Below are 18,346 nucleotides of genomic sequence, written 5' to 3'. Positions count from 1 at the left end.
TAAACTGGTATCCCATCTAGCTTCGAGGAATGTAGTCTGCTCAACGATGCAACACATGGTGCTTTTGTAGTTCATAAGTGAATCCATTTGATTAAACATCTGGATTTGTATTGTAATTATTATGCCTGAAATGACTACACATTGTTAATTTTTTAAATATATAAATCAAATAATCAGAACCATGACAGATTAGGCAAAGGCCTAGATTCTCCTTAGAGAGTTCTTACGATTATTTACTTATTTTACACTCTGCCTAATGGCAACCCAATGTGGTTTATGTAATTATTCTCTCCTCCATTTAACCTTCTCAGCTCTGTGCTTCTTCCTTATTAACTGTCTCTTGCTTTATGTATTTCAGTAGTACAAAGATTGTTACCGAAATGTAATCCCTAATCCTGTATATCTCTAGTCAATCCTATGAAATTGTGTTGTATATTTCAAAAGTCTTGTGGGGTACATTAAGCTAAAAGATACCAACATGTCAAAGGCTACCTGATGAGTATCACAACTGAGTGATAAGGGTTGATAAGGGTTTCCTACATATAGGAGAAAGCTAGGGAGTTCCAGAAGAACATCTACTTCTGCTTAATTGACTATGCTAAAGCCTTTGATTGTGTGGAGCACAACAAATTGTGGCAAGTTCTTAAAGAGATGGGAATACCAGAGCATCTTATTTGTCTCTTGAGAAATTTATATGCAGGTCAAGAAGCAACAGTGAGAACTGAACATGGAATCACTGATTGGTTCAAAATTGAGAAAGGAGTTCGGCAAGGCTGTATATTGTTTGCATAGCTGTCCTTCAGTTGCTACCCTGCCACCACAATCTTTACAATGAGTACTTTGTTGTTTCATGATGCTCCTGTAGCATTTCAGTGGATCGTTTTGGATAGAGGAAAGAACTAGGGATTTAACAGTGCTTTTTTTTCTTTTAGTATCATATTGTATATTGTACTTTTGATTTTATAATTGTATCCATTGGAATGTTTTTGTATAATTTCCATTAGCCATGCAAAGTCTGGGAAAATTGTCCAATTTCAGTGCCACAACTGAGAAAGCCCATTCTCAGGTTGCCATTCATCTGACCTCATATAATATCATGTACAGAAGATCTAACCTGTCTGATCATAAAAGCTTTAACTCATATATTTATTACATAATTATTCCAGGGGATTGCCTTGTTAGTCATTGCTGGTAAATGAATAAGGTACTTTAAAGACTAACAAGCTCCTATTTCTCCTTTCATGAATGGGAACCTACTTTGGTCAATCTTTCTTTGGAGCAAAAGCTTATTTAATTGATAATACATGGAAACCATCTTGAGAATTCTTACTTACTTACTGGGAAAATCCACATCTACACTGAAAGGGAGAGCATATAAACACCATCATTACTAAAGCTGTCACAATCACTGTAAAAGTCCCTTGGCTAGGAAAACATACAGGTTTTAACAAACAAAGAGCTCCATATTTGAATTCTGTATTTTAAAAAAGGGAGCCCTCTCCTGGCCCCAACTGATGGTCATCAGCCAGGGCCAAGGAACCAAAACAAACAGGAAAACCACATACCTGTGTTTCTTATTTTAGAGTGTGTGTGTCTCACCCTTTCAGGCAGATGGGTATTTGTAACTCCTCAGCCAGTGAGGAGAGAGGAGAGGGACTATGGTAATGTATGACTATAAAAAGGGGGATGAGAGAGTGTTTTGTTGTGCTGGCTATTATATTTCTCCCATCCTTCCTTATTGCAATAGTTAAATAAACCTCTAACTTTTTTTTGAAGCCTTAGTGTGTCTAATTTGTAAGCAAGATGGCTCTGGGCTGCTCAGACACTGTTTATGCTTGACACATACAGGTCTACATAACTGCACACTGCTTACTGCAGGAGCCTGACCTCTGGTATGCATGGCAGGCCAGTCTAGGCCAGTCTATGAAGGAAATACCAGTAGAAGAATCTTTTTGTATGCATACAGTTCTGCTAGGGACGCCAGTTCCAGACTGAGAAATACCTGGTCATTTTGGAAGTGAAGCTTATGGAGGGCAGAATCTGGGGAGGGACTTCTGGCTTTCAAAGTGGCCATTTTTTCCAGGTGAACTGATCTGTCATGTAGAAATCAGTTGTAATCCCAGGAAATATTCAGCCACTTGGAAGGTAACACAACAGACGAGAAATCACCATGCAAGATAGCCCTGTATGATTAACTCAAAATCAGAAATCAAATTGACTTGCAGGGGGATATTGACCACCTAACTGACAACCATAATTTGACATAAAATATTTGGCCACAGCCTTTATTCAACATTGAGCGTGGCAAGCATGGGAAGAGAAATTTGCCCTCTTGTGGTCAGCCTGCCCCTCAATGGGTTGCATTGGCTATCCAGCCCAAAATCATGGACATAATGGCAGGCTGAAAAAGGGGAGAGGCAACATGGAGTGACACCCCCCCCCCCGGGCATCAGCCTCTGTTGGGTTCTCCTGCCCCCAAATCTCCAAGGATTTCCTAACCCAGAGCTGGCAACCCTAGCCTTGGGCAGAAAACAGTCTCTATCTCTATCTCCTACCTGAGATTATATTAACTAGCTATGTCATGAATTACTTGAGACCATCTTTTTCACATGAAGAACTCAGGGTTGCCACTTTCCTGTAGATAGCAAGAAACACATAAGAGGATTGCACAGTGTTTGACCATAACAGACCATAAATCACTGTTCAAGAGACCCTGTATGATTAACTCAAAATCAGAAATCAAATTGTCTTTTCCCCAAACTATTATGCTATATTAAATTTCTAGAAAGAATGCATATAAATTTCAAAATAACTGTTGATTTCTTATTTCAGATGTTACCCTGTTGTCCACACAACTCTCCACCCCCAATAAACCTTTATTTCATGAAGTCCTTGCTCTTCAGTGAACTCGCAGAACTGCTTAGGACAGTGTTTAGAGAAGTGCTCAAATGATGGAACCTCACAATTTACAAATGTCCTAGAAGGATTCTTCAAAGTTTCAACACTGTCTTTCCAGCTCACAAAAGAATCTCTTCTCTTAAAAGTTCAGGATTGTGAACTTGATAAAATGAAGGTTTACTGGACTCTTGCTCTTTTCTACAGTAAATAACATTTTGAGGCATTAGCATATGTTCATATGATAAGGTGACCAGATTTTAACATTGGTAAAGTGGGACACCATTGACCGGGGGGGAGGGGGGTCTTGATTAAAAATTTGGTCTATATGAAGCAACAAAAAGTTTCATAGAATGCAAAAATAGTATTGTAATATATATTTTTTAAAAATTTCAACATAAGTACAATTTGCCAGGTACCCTTAGATGTCCCTCCAAAAGTGAGACAATCTGGTCACCTGGTCATATGATAGAGAAGTCCTGGATTTTAATGTTGGCAGCAGCTTAATGTGTTCCATGGAAGGATAAACCATAGGATGATGCATCAGTTTCCATAGTGGGCTTTTGCAAGCTGTGAATTCATCCCCACACATCCCTCCTCTGAGGAGATATGCAGCTTTCTCCCCCTTGCCAAGATTGGAAGAAGGCAACATGACTTACTTGAAGAGTTTTGTATGCCTGGCATTGATACAGCTGATGTATACATACTGAGGATAATCGCATAATAACATCTGGGGCAGTATTCAACCATTGAACTAGCCCTCTCTCTGTAATGGAGGTGGCTTTTAATGATTTAATTTTAATCCTAAATTGTATATTTTTAACTATATAAGTTATATTATATTGTATGTTTTATATTGTTATCTTTTTATATTGTATACCCTGAACCTACCAGGAAGGGCAGGCAACAACAACAACAAATAATAATAATAAAATAAAGTGGGCACTAGTACAAAAACCAGGCCCAAGGATTCTTGGATATCGCTTCTAAGCAAATCTCTTCTTGCCTATCAGCAAACTAATAAATATATATTCAGTGAATTAAATATAAAATAATATTTCTACTTTGAGGCTCCTATTAATATTTTGGTATAATACATACATTAATTTCACCATTGCTCTTCCAAAGAAAATAATGTTTCATTGAATAATATTAGGAATTCTGCACTCGTCTGCTTTTCCTGCTGGGGTTTCCACATTCATGCCTTTCCCCTTTTTTTCCAGCTTTTAAAAAATGCGATTAACTTTTAACAAGCCAAATACTGCACTGGTGCATATAGAGAGCCTACTTAACCCGATCTAGCTGTGTGCAAACCTCCTTCCCATATTACTAAATGAGGCGACTGATGATGACCCATAAGCTTTTAGAATGAGGCCATATTTCTCCACTGACCAATTACCTCCATAAAGTGAGGAATTATGTTTCCACTGTAAATGCTGAGGCAGAACAGAGCAGAAAGCTGAAAACAAATCTGACACATTGAACTGTTCAGGTTTCTTGGGGACATCTTACTGAAATTCCATTCTGAAAAATAAAACCACTTTGAACTTGTTTCACAAGTTAAAATATAGAAGTGATAAGGAAAAACAATAGAAGCTGATTGTTGTCATGGGAGAAAAGAGGGGGCAATTTTTTTTAGACCACAATCTAATCTGTTCTCAACAAGCTTTCATAGCTTGAAATGTAGTATCTGTTGATTATGGTAAAATTGCTTTTCCAAAGTACAATTGTAACCTTTTTGAATTTAATTATTTTTATTCACAATGTTTTGTTCAGCATAAAAAAAATAGAGTCTTGTAAAAATTCTGTCAAGACTCCAGTCTTTTCTGTAGATGATAGATGACTGGCTGTGTTTACTTCAGTAAAGTTTAGTTTATAAACTATTGTTTGATAGAATACCAGTTAGTTCTCCGACATAATATAAACAAGCACAATTGTATTTGTTGGTTGACACCAAACTTGGATTTCAAAGTAGGAGTTGTATTTATTAATCACAGTTCATACTGTCAGTGATTTGTTGGAATGTCTGAATAAACACACATCAGTAGGATGACATCTTCTTGTCCCCAGACATGGCAGTGAAAGGAGAATGTCCTCTCATCTGGGAGGTACAGTAGAGGTAAGAATTAGACAAACCAGAGTTTGTTACATATGTGTGGTAGTATAACCAAGGTTGCACAAACCATGGTTTATCAGGACATATGAATTCAGGTGATAACTTCTTATGCTAAATTCACCTCTGAATACTGGCACGTTGGGGCAACATTATGGGAAAGCCATGGCCTCTATCCCTTGTTGGGCCATGACCCTTGCATACATTTTTGGCAGTTCTATAGTAATATGGAGGCAAATACAACCCTTTATTCCACTAATTTGTCAACATCTTGTTAGCACATAAGAGAGAGAGTGGAAGAAATGTTGGTTCACACATTATAGTACGTTACTTTTTTGAGTGATAGAATTGACTTGCATGTAATATTTGACTGGGTAACTTACAAACTTCAGCTGCAGTGATCCATGTCAGAATTTTGGACTCTGCTTTGTTATAACCATTTCCCATCAAGACAGAACCAGAATACTCTCAAGTTTATGTTCACAGTTAATAATAGAAATGTTTCATGCAAGAGCGCCTGCTGAGGAGATCCTGTCACTGACAGATAATCAATGGCTTCCAACAGTAGGTCAAATCATTTCACAGCAGCATCAGTTACTGACACAAAAGGCTGTTTAATATAGCCAATTTTGGAGTTCTAAGGACACAATTTTAGCTTGCTATTTTCTCAGGATCGTCCAGTGTATGTGGATGACAGGGATGGAAAGGGCGTGCGTGTCTGCAGTCAATTGTGGGGATCAGATACAATCATCTAGTAAATTTGTTCCCCTTAGTACACAAGTTACAGTCTACAATTTTCCCTTTCAGTTGATGAGAATTTCTGAGTCATTGACTATATGGCCTGCATTGCCAGCATAGATATCCTAGCAAAACAATTCTAGCTTTTTCTAGGTATGTCTTGTGTTCTTCTAGTTGTTACTTGATTGTTGAGCAAGTTGTGCGGACAGGAGATTGGCATCAACCATTAAAAGGATCAGTGCACAGAAAAAGCAGGTGTAAGATGTCACAGCATGAAGGCACAGGGAAGTTTGGAAAGTCTTGGCTTGACTAGGAAATTTAAAAAGATAATAGTCTGGAGGCAAGGCCCAAGAAAGCTTCAAAGCTGCAGGCAGCAGCAGAGTCCAAAGTAATAAGCTTCCCAAGGAGTTCTGTCTTCTCTTCCTGCAGTAGCAACAGTTAGCTGTTAAATGGTCAGCTGCTACCTTGTAAGCCGCCGTGAGCTGGCAGGTCTGAGAAATTAAATATTTGTGAATCAGTCTAGATGCAGATTCTCCCTTGCTTAACTGGGAGAAGAGCTGAGTTTTTTTAACCCTGCTTTTTACTACCTGAGGGAGTCTCAAAGTGGTTTGCAATTGCCTTCCATTATTTTTCTCACAACAGGCACCCTGTGAGATAGGTGGGGCTGAGAGAGCTCTGACAGAACTGCTTTGTAAGAACTGCTGTAAAGGACTGTGAGAAGCTGAGACTGAGTGACTATAGATAATTCAAAAATGAAATCAAAAGGCCAAAATAAGTCTCTCATCCACTCTTCTTACCTAATAAGTTGTATGATTAATATACCTAATAAGATTGGATGAAAGGCTTATAGTTTTGGGCTTTTGATTTCATTTTTGGATTATCTATAACATTGGGAAATCAATGGTACAGCTTCTTTGCATTAAGTTTGAGTGACTGGCTGCTCCAAGTAGTCTAATTGGTCAATTGAAAATAAGCTTGAAGGATAATTTAGCTCTAGTAGAGGAAAAATCCGTGTTGTACCTGTCTTTTTGTTTCTACTGGGACTGTAAAGAATTTGGAAATATTTGTCAAGTTATCCCCTTTCCCACCACCTGACCCTGGTACATATTAAACTGTCTTCCACAGCCATTTTTAAGGCCAAACTATAGTCTGAAGATCCAGTCTAAGAAGCCCAACATTCTATGCTGTTTATTTGGGTCTACAATTTTGGGTAATAGTTAATTTAATATTTGATTGAAAGAACATTAGCAGAAGATTCTGGGTTGCCATAAGACACACTACATATACATCACTGTAGTACCATTTTTTTCCCCCTCTGTGATACCACAAATGTCTGGAAACAATGGCGATCAAAGATCTGTCTGATATCACAGCAGGTGCCTTCCATCATCTCAAATGCCTCTTTTTAACAAAAGAGAAGAAAAAGAGCTCTTTAAAAATGGAAAATTGGTTTTATCAGGACTTTCTGCATTAAAAAGGAAAAATTAACCTGATAAATCAGATAGATGGTGGCAATAAAAGCAATATTACTAATTGGTTGTTACATCATATTAAAAGGTATTTATCAATTAAAAACACAATTGCCAATTAACCTTGTGAACATGTGGCTAATGATCTCACCAGGATATCATTTACTTACAATAGAAACTTGAAGCACAAGTTAAACATGCAAGAGGAGCTGTCCATTCTGCATAGGCTGGACGTTTGGCTCCAGCTGTGCACAGCAGGCACTTCAGCTTGGAGCTATAGAGTGGACACAAGTACCAGAGAGGATCAGCCTTTCTGTAGATCCATTGCAAAAATTTCAATTATTGCTGGGGAGTTTGAGCATAATTCTCTGCTATCATTCTAGAATCACATGAGATTACAAACAACAACAAAACCTAAGGAAAAGTCAAAAAAGCAGTCAGGATTGGATTTTGTAGTTGACAAATTGCTGTTCCCTCTCTTATTAACAAAACAATGGAACAGATAAGTAGTTTAAAACAATAAGAGTTCTCTTTCAGAGTGAGAAGTTCTTTTGTTTCATTTTGTTTGCCTGTATTTCTTTAAGGAACTAGGCAATCTTTGACACCTCCTGTTGCTTCCTACCATAGTCTGGCTAGTCCTTTGTGGGTCCTCACTTTGATGACCCAAAGTGAATCTTTGTATTCGTAACTTCCTTTTTTCTTTTGCATATATTAAGCTGTTTTACAAAAACAGTCAAACTCAATGTCCTACTTTGGAATTTTACCAGTTGAGAGAAAAAATCTTATGAAACTGCCATTTGACTCTATTTTCAGTTTTATTGTGGAACACCTCAGGTATTTAAATGGGGGAAGGGGCACGGGGACAAGGTTTGGGCTGGAGCAAATGGCATGCCATGGCCTTGGGAAAATGGAGCAGTAGGCCATTTATCCTGTTTTTCCTATGCCAAAGTAAGGTCCCCAATTAATTGAACCATATGAAAGTTATCACACTACTGATGCAATGTTTATGCAAGGATTGTGAGTCAAATGCATGATCTGTCAACACCAACTCAGTTCCTCCAAATGAAGGATTGCAAGGAGCTCCAGTTTAGATAGAATGTAGCTATTGCATGGGTTTCATCTACATTTCCACTTCTGAAACAAGAAAAAACGAATTCCTTAAACAGATACTATTTTAGGAGGACCCTGTTTGTTAAAGCAGGGCAGAAAAGACCTAAAATGACGCCAGTCTCTTTTCCTTATATTTAGGAATGTGAGAAGTGTGTGAAATTGCTTGCAGACTAACTCAATATAAGAACTGAGTGTTTAGAGAGATAAATAGTCATTTGTACTAACTTGGCTTTAGGCAGAACGTGGATTCTGGGATGTCTTTTTGTTCTTGATTGCAGAGGGGGGAGGACAAGTGTTATTTTTCCAAGAACAAAATAACATCTTTAAAAAAAAGATGTCAGTGTTCTGTGCTGTTTCCTTTTACATTGGTCTCTTTTTTGGTGTTAAATTGAGCTGGCAGCATTACAGGCCATTTGTAATCAGTGCTCTTAGAACTACACAAATGTGTGAAGCTGCCAGCATGGAGTCCCTGAGGAAGCAGTGATAGCTGTCATTTGCAGAAGTATTCTGTGCATTACAGTGTTGTTAAAGCCCTTCTGAGGTCAATTACAAAGAGATTAATTTTTTTGGGGGTGGGGGTGATAACAATCCCTTTGTGTGGGTCAGCAAGCCTTAATGTTCAAAAAGCTTCAATTTGAAAAGCTCATTCCCCAAGAAATCTTAATGCAACTTCTCTGATTTCTACAGTCCCTCATATTTAGGCTTTTATTGAGAATTTAATTGGATTAGCAGAACTAGGATGAAAAGTGCAGTTGTGATGGTGTAGCCCTTCACAGGTAGAATTAACTCTGTGTGTCATTCATTTGCAGTACTACAAACATCTTGTGCTTATTTTTTTGGAAAGGCTTTGTCCCAGGGTACCACACTGGTAGTGATACTACCATTACTTGACAGAAGGTGTGTGTACATATAGGTGTGTAGGATTACAAACCTAGATCTTAAGATATTTAATTTTTTATTTTGGCCTGTTAATAATAATAACTGTGCCGTTAAAGGGACGTTGGGGCGTAAAACTAAGCACAGTCAGTGGAGTGAAGCTGGGGGAGTAGAACTACCTCACTGGAAAGTAGGAAGTTTTATGGGTGCCACAAAACTCTTTAGTATGTGTGCTATTGTGATGAATTCTTGCAGTAGAACACGAAAGATCGAGCTTAAGAATGGCAAAAAATCAAAGAACTAAATGAGAGTTTTGACAGGAAAAAAAAGCCTGTTTGATCTGGAAGGCAGTGCTGATGATGTTTTAAGAGGATGAGTCCACAGCCTAGCTGTGCATAACATCCTGAGAATGATTACCTCCTGAAGTTTCTAGATTATAAATTTCACAGGGAACCTATAAATGCCTTATAATGTTGTTAAACTTTCAGTTGTGTTCAAAGTATTAAAAACTCATTTGCTGATCATAGTGATTAATGCTGGTCCTAATGGGTTGACTCATTTCAACAAATTAAGCACTTAGTGCCATTTAAACTGGTCTTTTCCTGTCATTACCTTCTCTCTTGTTAATTATTTTAAAGTTATTGTTTAATCTCTGTGTAAGTCATGGACAGAAGTCATTAGTTCTTTGTGGAGGGTTTCTTTATTCCTTCATGTAATTTGTCAACCTGCATGATGGAGTGCATTGTCTCCACCTGTAATTACCTTTTGTAATCACTGCTGCACCTCTCCCCTCCCTTTTATTATATTTGTGTGACAGAGGAAGAAACAGTATATTTAATTGAATGCCCTCATTTGGGGCTTGTTACCATTATTGCTGACACTTCCGAATGATCATTTACATGTCAATACATACCTTTTAATTCTGCCATTCTCCTTGTAATCTCTCTCCTTACCATTCTTTCACTGTTTCTGAAAACTGATTCACATATATTCACATATATACTTACAACTGGCTATTTCTATATTAAATAGTATAATATTGGGGTGGTGGGAAGAAATGCATTCTTGGGTAGAACTCTGAATAAAACTTTTGCCTGGAGGTTTTAAACATTTCTCTGGGCAGAGAACAGGCAGGGGGATGGAGGTCAGATCAGTAGCTTTCCAGTCTCACCTCAGCTATCTCTTAAGAAATTCTAATAGATCCAGCTAGAGACAATAGGATGATCCAGTCTCTCCCCCCCTCCCCCACCCTCCAAGTGGGAACAGAGATTTGGAGATATTGAAGATTAGGACTTTAGGAGGAAACTTCTGGAGACTTCAGGAAAAGCTTCATTGAAAAAAACCTTGGTCTAGTCAGGGGGTAGAGAAATAGATATGATATTTTTAATTTTTTTTTTTTGCAGCAAGTGGAGTTCAGTGGAGCAAACAACTCTTGCCTGGGTTCTGGAGGCGGTGGCTATTGCTGTGTGCCGGCCTACCCTGAGGGAGCCTTCAAGGTATTGGAAACTCTATAGAGATTTATAACTTTCTGTTTTATACTTAACAACAAATAGGGCATGTATAAAAGGAGGAACACTTTTCTTTTAAATCCCTTATTCAGTCTGGTGCTGTGGTAAGACAATGCATGTAAACTGAGGGCCCTAAAGGTGCTTTCCTGGTTCCGCAGAGTGTGTAAGATGGAGATCTTCCACCAGGGCTTTGGCTGAGGTCAGGGCATGGAAGATCTGAGGGCCCCCTCCAAATTAGACATCTCAGACTTAATTAGACAACAATAAGTTGAGCAACGGCACCCCTGGATTCTCCTTAAGACACTGGGGAGGAGTGACTGGAAATTGGGGTGGAGCTGGTGGGTGTTATTTTTCGTCACTGGGACTTGACTGTAAGGGGCAGTTGATAATGTTTTCAATTTTTTATGTAGGGTTTATGTAGGGTATGCACTGATATAAAATCCCATCCTACTGCCTCTTAGAATACAGGAGACCTTCAACCTGTGACAAAATCAAGTGTTAATGAATGTGGTATTTTGATCATCACAAATTCTTATAGGGACATGTCAAATATATACAAAATAGATATACTGGATGTTTATGAGTCAGCATTTGGAGTAATCCTGATGTGCAGCTAACTACCCCCAAATTTTAGAATAGCAAAATTCAGAATGATTAGACTAATACTTTCAACTGATATTACTGTAACTAGTTTTTCAAGGATTGCTCTAATTAAATACAATATTCCAAGTTAGTTTTGTTTTCTGTGCACTGGAGTCTTCTGATGGTCACAGTGTAATCCTAAAGACAATTTCGTAAAAGTAACCCTGCTGAATAAATTTTAGGAGGGCTGAGGGCCATTCCATACCCAGAAAATATAGTGAAAGTCTTACCTTTTGCTCACACCATTTTTTTTTGGCATTTTACATGACATCGTCAGCATCTAGTATCCCAGCAACAAACTGGCAGCTACATCCTCCATTTTAAAGTGCTAGTTGGGGAATCCACAAAAGTGGATTCCCTCAGCCATGTAGCACGAGCGAAAAAAGAGCAACCACATGCTAAGGAAATGTGTGGAGGCAAAGTAGCGATATCTCCATCTCCAGCGCCCTCCCTTGTCCACCATTGTGCTGGCGTAACACTACTTTTTTCAATGTGCAGAATGGCCCCAAGTATACCTGTTTAGGATCCTTCTCTTTTATTAGTCTGTTGAATGGTTCATTTCCCCAATTAAGTTGTTTTTAAAGCATAAAACCTGGAATATCATACAGAATCTCTACATACAGATGTAATAAACTGTCACTCAGAGGACATGAACTGCATCATTTGAGTAAGCTGGAGGTGTTCATTGCCCTTTCATGTGTATCAATGTAAACAGAGGATGACTAGTGTCAGGCTTCCTGTGTGTGAAGGGAACTAGGTATTAGTACTTTTCAGTCAGCAGATGGCAGTATTAGTTTCATTTTTAATAGATCACCCATTCCTGGCATGCAAGGGAAGAGATCCAGATCCTTGGTGTAATTAAAGCAGCACTTTGGGGAATAACCTGCATCTCCTCATCTAAAGCCATTGTTAAAGGCATAGCCACAGTGGTCGGCTGAATAACTGCAAGAAGTGTCCTACTCCTCTCTCTTCTGACTGAGCTCCATAAAGAAAATTCAGTAAAAATGCTGGAGGTGAATCTTCAGTAGCTCCACAAAGATATGACCAGTTTTGCTATGTTTCATTTATTAAATAAAATGGTGGAAATGGTGGCAGAAAATTCTGTTAGATGTTTTCTTTCTACGTGGATGTGCTGGGAAATTTCGGGTATAAGAATAGTTATCTCAGTTTTTTTCAGGCAGTCATTGATCAGTAGCTCTCGTTTTACATCCACCTACAAGAGAGAAACATGTTTGACATATTGTATAACCCTGAAAGGAGCCAGAATTTTGGCAGCTGCAACCCAAACTGCCAATTATGCACTTGGGTGATGCATGATTATTTTACAGATTTTCATTTGTTTCCATTTCAATAGTAATAATAAAAATAAGAATGGATTTAGCATTCTAAAATATACAAATAATGCGATTTGAAAATGAACTTCCATTTGCTCTGGACTTCTGAATCCTTCACACCCACGGACCTGCAAACCCCAATCAAGATCTCCTTTTTAATCCTAGAAACTAGAAACTTGCTTCTGAGCATTCTACTAAAAAAAATCAGAATGGCCCTTTTAATTAGTTTATTATTTCCTATTGATTCAACTGACTGCAAAAGAGTTGAGCTTACTGAAGCCAGGACTCCTTGGGAGGAATCTCAGCTTATTTACTGAGTTGACTGGGATAAAAGTCTGGAATCCAATGTGACGCTAGTACCTTTGTTTGCCTTCCTGCACTGTGAAAGCTGCCAAAGGTTAGCTGTTAGAGAAGTCATTACTCTGCTGCTCACAGAAAAGGTTTCTGAAGCAAAGTCAGGAGATCTAATGTATAAGTTAGCACCCGTTCGTGTTTTTCTGGAGGGATGTGGTGGCTGCTCCAGTGGCTTTGCTGTCATAGCTGCTTCTGTAATGTTTGGATGGGAATGCTGCTATGTCACTGAAAGCAAAAGAATAGCCCTCTTCCTTGGACCAGAAATCCATCTAAATCAGTGTTTTGCATGTAACCATGACCAACCACGTGCTTGTAGTTTATGAAGGCAATCCCTCTTCTCTATAGTCTGGTCCCAGGATCTAGTCCTGTTTCAGTAATCAATACAGCCCATGTCATTATTTACGTATGGCCACTCATAAGGTTATGTTTTCACACAAGTTTGCCAGCCCGTATCCTCCCATTCCATTATCTCCTATGATCCTACCGTTGTAAGAACACAATTCTTGCTTCTTCTCTTCAAGCTCGTTTTTTCAAGCTCAGTAGCTCGGAGAAGCCTCAGGCATGTTTACAACCATCCTCCATTGGGAGCACTCAGAGCACATATGCCTCAGGCACAGGGCAAAATCTTCTTCCCTAACAGTTTATTTAAAAGGAAAGTTGGGTTGTATGTGCACTGCAAACTGATTGAAGCAAGAACCCCTTTAAGCATCATATGTAAACATTATGACAGAAATAGAAAATACCTTCTACAGCAGCTTTCCTTTGTTAACTAGTTTGTTTAGAAGGCCCCTAAGCAGACATACTGCCCTCCTTGAAACATCCACTAAGTCTTTGCTGCTTCTCATAAATCTCTATTAAGGTATTATGCTTTCCATTGGAACTCTGTGGGGCCAGGAGATCAGTTCTTAGCTAGTGATTTGTTGCCTGATCATCTTACTTCCTTGCATTTCCTTGTCCATATTTTATTACAAATGCAAAGTGTCCTATCAGAGCCAATTTGACATCCATCACTTTAGCCACATGTCTAGATGATACAGATTGAGTTTCATGCACTCCTTTCCAATGTGAAGTCTATTGATTAGCTTAAGGAATATGCATTTTTAACTTGAATGCTAACGATGCTATATATTAGCCTTTTAAAACTGTCTGGCAAAGGGTCTATCCACACATTTCCCTTTGAGTATGACCCCAGGCTGGTTCAAGTGTGCTCTGGAATTCTGTGCTTTCCATATATGCACGGGCCCAGATTGGATCATGATTACAATATGTAGGGAAAGGGAGCATAGGTCCTTGACCCATGCCCCAGGAAGCTGCTATTTGCCCTGCTGCTCAAGTGTCATGTATATTCCAATGGTACATGGGCAAATAGTAATTCTTATGTTGTGGATCAGGAAAATGATGGGGGAGGGTCTAGACATTCTTCCTGTTTGCTGTGGTCTTAGTCTAAGTAGGGCCTTTGTGTATCTGGGAAACATGGAACTTCTGAACATGTGTCTCAGATTGATTCAGGGACATCCCCAGGGAAAATGCAATGTGTACAGAAACATAGATCTGGAAAGAACCTAAAAGGTTTCCATTGTAGATGGATGGCTCTGATGCAGATTGTAAGTAGAGAAAATCTTTAGGTGGTGGTTCCAGTTCACCAAGGATGTTGTACTAAACAGCTAGCCTGGGCTTTGGGTAGCTTATCATGTGAATGCTGATTTCAAAGACAAAGGTTAGACATTTCTAAGACAAGTGTAGCATAAGGATTGATCTTTGAGTGCTGAGTGAGTAGCATGCTGAAGTCAATTATTTTCCTGCTATACAGTTGTGAAAAGCACAGGATCTCATAACACAATGAAAGCCCTCCCTGACAGCCCTTATTATGACTCCCATCAGATGAATTGCTTTGAGAATCCTTGCACTTGGCGGGTTCTTGGCACAGTTAATCTGTACATCTCAGAGTCCCTGTCTTGGATCTGAAGCTCTGCCAGAAAATAAAATTTGGATCTTTTCCTTAGATTCATCTTTGCAACTATTTCCAGAAAGGCTGAACTTTGCCAGGGTCAGAAGGATGGTGACTCCTTTCCCTTTAATTGCATGCTGTGTTTTACTGGAGAGATTTTATCAGAGCACTTTTGAGTACTTGCCCCATTGCTCCACTCACCCAGTAGACTTGGCAGCTGTGGCCACTGTTTCAGTCCTTCTTTCATTCCTCTATTGACAGCTTTTCCCTAAAGTACAGCAAAATTTGCTAGTTGTCTTCGTCTTGCAGAACAGCACTGGCATTTCTGTATGATCTTAACTAATGTTTGGGTGACGGGTCAAAGCAAGGTTATGTTTGTCATTCTTGTTAGTGTGCCAGTTAGATGCCTATCCTGTTAAAAGTGTTCTACTTTTTGCCAAGTGGAACCTTTTAGTGTTGATATTCTATCACACATATGACTGCCTTGGAGCCCCAGATCATGTTAGCACCTTACAAATATAGAACATGAGCAAACCTGGAGACCGGTCATACGGGCAAGTTTAAACAAATGGAGATATTGGGCTTACCAATTGCTATGTTGTTGCTGTAAACAACCCCAGACTCTCCAGTTTACTTACTGCAGGGTACACTGAAGAACTGAGAACAATAGCGCTCTTTAGGTGTAGGTAAGTGACCTTCTTGCTGATGGTGAGAATCAGATGTCGATACGGTTAGGTACTGCTAGCAGTGTGTAGAGTGCTTGGCAAAATGTGTGTGCATATGTGAAGCAGCCAGGGGGAAGCAGTTGAATCCCAGAGCATTATAACGTTGTGAAACACCTTGTTTCAAATGTAGTTGAAGGACAGATAGCCCAGTGCAATCATCCCACTGACCCAACGTATAAGCCAGTTTAGTGTATATAGTAGGATTATTGCTATTATTACTATGCCTTATCATTACTGTCTTCATTTTCCCTGACTCCTGATACTAGTTTTCTCCCTGCCTCTGTGTTATACAAAATCTGTGCTGTTAACTCTCAAGGACAGAGGTTGGTGGGAAAATGATTTACTATAAAGAGGGTGGGAATAGACAGGTTGTTTATCTTTGCTGTGTGTCAAGATCTTGAGTGAAGTTTGAAAGGGTCATAAGAATGATGCCACCTGAAGGCCACTTACACCAAATCTAACACAGATAAAGGAAATCTTGTGTGATGCAAGAGGTACAGCTCAAAGTTGCATTATAGATTAGTGTTGCACTTTATTTCTCTCCCCCTGTGTTCTCGTCTCTGCAAAAGCTGTGTGTCAATCAAGACAGAATGCTTTAATCCCTAAGGAGTAAGTATTAGAATGAGAGGACATATATAGTATGGAAGAGGACATATATAGTATGGAAGAAGTATTGTTTGTAATTAACAGGTTTTGCAGGTTTTTGTGCTGTTTGAAAAACCTGCAAAACTTCTCTGAGATGAGATGACGAGACAAAAGAAATTAGTAAATACATGATGTCTGTGTCATACTGCTTTCCACGATTGTCTGATTTCATTCTCAGCATATGTTTCAGCATACCTGACATGCGAAGTTCCCAGTACAGCAGAGAATTCCCATCTAGGATTTATCGGAATCATACAGGGATAGAAACACTGAGTCCAGTAGCACCTTTAAGACCAACAAAACCTTATTCATGGTAGAAAGTTTTGTGCACATGCACACTTCATCAGATACAGAAAAAAAAGATTCACTTTGAAATATGCCATCAAGGGGCATTTCTCTCAAAGACAAAGAACTAAAGCCTTTTTAGCACAAGAGAGGTACTTTGGAATAATGCTTTACCCTTCCATTCTTTGGCTGATTCAGACGGAAACACCCTTGAAGGAAATCCTCCATTTGTCCTACCCCCCAATCTCCAGCACTTGAGCCTACCACTTTTTTCAGTCCCTACTCCCTAGATTCAGTGTAGCTATTACTTACTGTCCCCTTTGGGGGAAAATTGCAGCTTGCATTAGATTACTGAATTTGAGACAATACTGCAGGTTGAGTCAAACATCCCCAGTTGCCTTAGCCCTTCCTTGAGTTCTTCTTCTTGTACTTTGCTTTAAAAATGTTGGGAAATGGTCACAAAGTCCTGGTTGGATTCAGTATAATGTAGCTTCATGTATTTGAGGAGAAGTAAGAACATTCATGGGGAAGGCATTGGCAAACCACCCCGTATTGAGTCTGCCATGAAAATGCTAGAGGGTGTCACCCCAAGGGTCAGACATGACCCACTGCTTGCACAGGGGATACCTTTACCTTTACCTTTAAGAACATTCAATTCAATTTTTGAAGCTTGTAATTATATGATGTTGCAATAAATTGTTGGATTAGGCCTATAAGGACCTAGTCACTCTCTACTAGGGTTGGGTGCTTTGGTGTCTGAAGTGGCTGTTCACGCTCGAAGCAGCTAGGGTTGTGGTGTGTGTGGGGGGGGAGAGGAGGCAAGGGTGCTGGCGCGTTGACCGGCATACACATGCAAGCGTAGAACTCTGACCTGCATGTATGTGCTGGTCAGTGTGCCAGCGCCTGTGCCTCCCTTCTCCCTCCTGCACCATGGTGCTGGCTGCTTCAGGCGTGAACGGCCACTTCAGATGCCAAAGTGCCCAACCCTACTCTACCAGCCTAATCTACCACATAGTCTTATTGTGTGGAAAAATGGAGGAGACAATGTCCTTGGAGGACTCATAGATATCATTAAACTCTCCAGGAACAAATATGTAATTGATGTTTTCTAATGTGACACCCAACAACTGAATCCTAAAAAAATGCATCAAGTTTAACTATTGTGTTAATAGAAACAACTGCTTTGAAAAGTTGTTTGTATGCTGTATCCCATGCAATGAGGAAACCAGAAACAGATTCTGCAATAGCCATGAATTCAAGTTGACTCATTGATTTGTTGTTTGTATAAATCTGATGAACTCATTGGAGAGGCACTGAAGATGAATCGAGCTCAGTGTGTTAAACATGAGCCTATTGATTGAGGATCAGTAAATTTTCCATGTGTAAATGGGAATTGCTAAGGCCAAAATTACCTGCTACAATGGACTCCAACATAGGAGCTTCTTTGTCAAAGGTGACACCATTATAAATCACTCACTGGCTCCCTTTTTACAGTCTTGAACCCGTTCTTCTATGCCTGCTCTCTGGGCTCTCTTTATAGTGCCAAAAATATGGGCTTTCATGATCTCTCTTACTAATAGATCATAAAGCTGAGTGATACTATAACAGTACATCATCTAAGGAAGGCATGCCATGACCTAAAGAATAATTCAAAAGCAGATGTCATTTAGGAAAGATGACATGCAGCAGCAGGCTCTGTAGTGT

The 18,346-nt window shown here is 39.3% G+C and overlaps 1 protein-coding gene across 8 annotated transcripts in view; it reads left to right on the top strand.

The window, feature by feature from the left end:
- The window catches only part of LRRC2 (leucine rich repeat containing 2), a 179,880-nt gene that overhangs the window by 91,259 nt on the left and 70,275 nt on the right, over nucleotides 1-18,346 (top strand). For 6 of the 8 annotated variants that reach the window (XM_077344525.1, XM_077344527.1, XM_077344524.1 and 3 more), the window contains one exon: nucleotides 10,605-10,697. The gene's annotated coding sequence lies outside the window, so the exon portion shown is untranslated. Of the gene's footprint in view, nucleotides 1-10,604; nucleotides 10,698-15,545; nucleotides 15,678-18,346 lie in introns of those variants that run through there. The other 2 variants (XM_077344532.1, XM_077344531.1) reach the window with 2 other exon arrangements.

Source organism: Paroedura picta, chromosome 7, assembly GCF_049243985.1.
Source record: "Paroedura picta isolate Pp20150507F chromosome 7, Ppicta_v3.0, whole genome shotgun sequence".
In the NCBI taxonomy this organism is placed as follows: domain Eukaryota; kingdom Metazoa; phylum Chordata; class Lepidosauria; order Squamata; family Gekkonidae; genus Paroedura; species Paroedura picta.
Note: the sequence above shows the minus strand (reverse complement) of the source record. Positions and strands in the feature narration are given on the sequence as shown.